The sequence below is a fragment of the Mustela putorius genome, unplaced genomic scaffold, assembly GCF_011764305.1.
Source record: "Mustela putorius furo isolate JIRA1106 unplaced genomic scaffold, ASM1176430v1.1 tig00537227_pilon_pilon_pilon, whole genome shotgun sequence".
Classification (NCBI taxonomy): Eukaryota; Metazoa; Chordata; class Mammalia; order Carnivora; family Mustelidae; genus Mustela; species Mustela putorius.
Window position 1 is genome coordinate 26,406,600 of NW_025422368.1, and position 4,808 is coordinate 26,411,407.

Here is a 4,808-nt window from a genome sequence, read left to right on the forward strand (position 1 = left end):
TCTTCCCCCAAGCCCTTAGTTCTTTGGAAGGATATCCTTACGGGACAATGGAAAGGCCCAGATCCTGTATTAATCTGGAGCAGAGGCTCCGTTTGTGTTTTCCCACAGGACAAAGAAGTGCCGATTTGGATTCCAGAGAGATGGGTCCGGAAGGCCCCTGAGAACAAGAATGAGGACAGAGGAAGCCATGATCCTCCTACTGTCATGGGGGACTCTGATATTCCTAATTCCCCCGACGGCGACACGTGAATTATGGGCTATTCTGAAGGCTTGGCTCTATCCTTTACCTTTAACTAATTCTTCCTTTATCTTCCCCCCGTTCTTCACTAGCTGAAATACTGAGTGTTGGTTCTATTGTTCCTTTTTCTGCGCTCTGTGTTACCCCTGTAAAATTCTCTAACCTTAGTCAGATTAGCATTTCCTCCCAACAGCTCTCTCAGTATTTGCAGGGTGCTTGGTCTGACAATTTTCAAAATTTCACACGAATCCTTCTGGCTGAGTTAACTCGACTAAATAGTATGCGTGTGCAACCAGCTTCCCTCCCAGAGCTATTTCAAACATTCAGCAATATGTTCCAGTTCACCAAACAATGGGCTGGTACAATTGATCATCTTGTCCTCCTTCTTATTGGCATTCTGCTTCTATTCAGAAAAGTTTGCCAATGGAGAACACAGCAGCGAGAGCAGAGCCGAGCTATAGTACAAGCCCTTATGTCAATAGAGGCTGGGACATCTCCCCAGATATGGCTAAGCATGCTAGATCGGTAGTCAAAGATGGGTAAGATCAGTAGAGAAACATACCAACCTAAGACAGGACAGAGATCATCAATATCTTGTGTCTGATGACGGGTAAGGATGTTTTCTGCTACTGAAGACCTAAGACAGGCACGATCTCTGCCATAAAACAAAAAAGGGGGAGATGTCGGGGACTGCCTCCAGCCGGGAAAGTCCCCGCCATTACAAGATGGCGCTTGGCTCACTGCCAGCAAAATACGCTGCAAGTAAACAACGAACTTTCTGGTGAAGCCCGCCTAAAGGAGGACATAGTCATTGGCTATTTCAAATTTAATCAGCATAGTAACAGGACTCTCATTGGCTCTCTCCATCGCTTGTCCCCTTATTGGTCACCCTGCTGTATATAAGCTAAGGAAGTTGACGAAATAAACGAGAGATGAAGCATTAACACGATACCAGGCTTCTTGTCGTTCTTGCGGGCCGAGAACTATAGGAAAACATCTGGCATATAATCAGAAGGTGATTGTGATAAGAACTAAAGACTCTCCTAATCATGGATAAGTATGAGTGAGAAAAGCATCTTATATGTATATGTTGAAATGATTTAGAAGCTAAGTATTTTCTCAATGCATTTCAATCTTCTGCTAAATGGTTATTATTTGTTATATATGAGAATTCTCTTTTATTTAAACATTTAATTTGCCAGAATATCAACCGCTCACATAAATATACACATTATGTATTTATATGTCATTGCAGAGGTTACAGTGGGCTGTTCCATCCATTTACTTATTTAATCTTTGAAAGACTCTTGTAAGGTTGGCAGACAGCAAACACTGTCCCCACATTACAAATCAGGCTCAAAAAGGTAAAGTGGTCAGAAGCAGTGAACAATTAACAAGAATTTGAGTTTTCTGAAGTTCAGTGTTCTCTTAGCTACATGATTATAAGTATGTGGAATTTAGTGTCTTTTTTTTCTCTTCTATTTCCGTCTGCCCAAACTTACTGCACAGCAGAGCTCCAAGGAATCCAAGCAAACAAAATCACTTCTACTGGCAACATAAACTCATGCAGGTGCATAAGTAAGCTTAGCACTAAGAAGATTAAAAAGAGCCAATATGGCTCTAATCAGATTTTCTGAATTCCTAATTGGGACGCAGGGGCCAATAAATTTTAGCACAGTTAAGCTAGTGAAGTAGAGTTTTGACACTGGGATTATCTTCAAATATTGGGGATATACTACTTTATAATAACAAGTACCTTGTGCAAGGGACTTTTCTAAGTGCTTTACTTGCATTAATGCATCAATCCTCAGCATAACTCAGTGACAATGGTACTATTGTTAGCTATATTTTAAAGAGGGTAAATTGAGGCATTAAGTAGTCAGTGATTTGCCCAAGTTCCCACAGCTAGTAAGTAAAGTCAGATTTAAACCGAGGCCATGCTCAACAAGAGCCCATGGCTTTAACCACTGACGCTCTACTACCTCTCATATCATCCTCAGTAAAATCTCTGTCTTTGCCTTTCCAGGAGGATACTTGAACTGAAAATACTATTCCCAGAGATACAAATAAATCAATAATATATGATAGAAAGAATGATAACCCAGGATAACAGGATATTGCTGCTCAATTTGGGAAACTGACAAAAGAACAACTATAACTTCTATCACTACAAAAATGATGAACAATTCAGATATCGATATTCTGTGTGAAAAACAAATATGGAGAAGCTACTATCTGTCCAGTCCTGTGGTGGACTCAGAGGTAATGGAAAAGATAGAAAACGTATCTGTGAATCTGACTGCCAGAAACAACCAGGAGAACCTGAATGAAATGTACATGTTGAACATTTTAATAACAATATATAAAATTTACTGAATGCATACTGAGGCCAGGTACTATTCTGAAGACAGTATTAACCTTTTAATCCTCATAGCAACCTTAGGAGGGAGGTGCTATTGTTATCCTTCTTTTATAGAAGAGAAAAGTGAGGCCCAGAGAAGTGAGTTAATTGGCCAAGGGTCACATGTCCCATGTAATTAGCTGAGCTGAGGCTTGAACCTGTGCAGGCTGCTTCTGAGCCCACACTCTCAATACAGTTTCTCTTTCTCTTTATCCCAGTTTTGTGTCTGAAGCCAGATCTAGGATCCCAGACATCTTAGGTTTAGGCAGGGGGAAGAAGAAACCTCATTTAAGCCTTAAGCCCAAACCAATTTCACCAACGTAGCTTTTAAGAGAATGCTCTGCATCAGGATATTTTATGATTTCTCCTCTAGATAACCTCAAATCTAGGAGCTGTAAGGGCCTGCCCCTCCCAGAGGAACTTGCTTGTGGACCCTGGATGCAGGGGCGGGGCAGGCTGGGTGGAGACATCCAATTGGTGGGGTGCGCATATATCTACTAGGGTGAATTGAGATCCGATTGGCCACCTGTGTAGGGGCGGGGCTCAACCAACCCATAAAGGATGGTGTGCGAGGCTGTCAGGGGAGCAGGAGAGCTGTGGCAGGAGCAGAAGGAAGAGTCCATGGGAGCGGAAGAGTCAGTGGAGTGAAGGAGCTGTAAACAGCTCTTGTAAGAGCTATAACCGCCATCAGCGGTCCCGCCGCTGGAGGTCCCTCCACCGGCAGTCTCCAGCCTCCGGCGGCCCTGCCTCTGGTGACCCGAGCCGCCTGCAGCCTTGAAGCCTGCAGCTTCGAGCCGCCGCCTGCAGCCTTCAGTCACCTGCAGCTTTGAGCCGCCTGCAGGCCCACCTCTGGTGGCCCCACCTCTGGTGGCCCCACCTCTGGTGGTCCCACCTCCATCGGCCCTGCCTCCAGCGGCCTGGAGCCATCTGCAATCTCCAGCCGCCTGTGGTCCTGCCTCCGGCAGTCCCGCCTTCAGCAGCCCTGAGCTGCAGCCTCCGGCAGTTGCGCTACCAGAGGGCCCTCACCACCAGCGGTCTGAGACACCAGCGGTCCAGCGGTCAGTGGTCTCAACGCCTGCAGCCCCTAGATGCCAGCGTTCCCAAGACACCAGTGGTCCAGCGGTCAGCGGTCCCGACGCCTGCAGCCCCTAGATGCCAGCGGTCTGAGACGCCACAGCACCTAGCCACCAGCAGCCTCGCCACAAAATGCCTTGCCACCCCGAGCCACAAGCAGCCTTGTCAGAGTGGCATCGTGGGGAGCAGAGTCTATGTCATCCAGGTTGTCCTCCTTGTCATCGTCGCTGTCATCATTGCCTCTTCATCGTTGGGAGCGGCCTCGTCCGGGAAGTGGTCTTGTCCAGAATGGCCTCTTCTTGGGAGCGGCCTTGTCTGGGGAGCAACCTCATCGAGCAGCGGCCTCATCCTGGGAGTGGCCTTGTCCGGAGTGGCCTCTTCTTGGGAGCCGCTCTGATTATGGAGGTGGAGCAGTCTCATCTAGAGCAACCTCGTCCAGAGCGGCCTTCTCGGGAGTGACCTTGTCGGGATCATCTTCGTCGCCTTTTCGTAAGACAACCCTGACCAGTCAGTGTGATTCTTGATGCTTGGCGTGAAATAAAGTTTTGCTTGACCTTCGCTTTGTATCAGTCTCATTCCTTTGATCATGGACCCTAACAGGAGCAACCCAAACATTTATTAGCAGGTGAACAAATAATTTTTTTTTAAAGATTTTATTTATTTGACAGAGAGAGAGATCACAAGTAGACAGAGAAGCAGGCAGAGACAGAGGGAGAAACAGGCTCCTCGCTGAGCAGAGAGCCCAATGCGGGGCTCGATCCCAGGACACTGAGATCATGACCTGAGCCGAAGGCAGCGGCTTAATCCACTGAGCCACCCAGGCGCCCCTGAACAAATAAATTTTGAGGTATATTCAAACTCAGCAATAAAAAAATAACTACAGATACAACAGCTAAATGAATTTTCTAGCAATTACACTGGACTCAAAAAGCCAGAGGCAGAAGAATATATACTAGATAATTCCATCTACTTGAAACACCAGAATAGAACAATCACATCTATGGTGATGGAACACAGATCAGTAGTTGCCAGGGATGCAAGTGAGGGAGATGGACTAGGAAGGAACACTATGAACTTTGTGGGGTGTTGGGAACT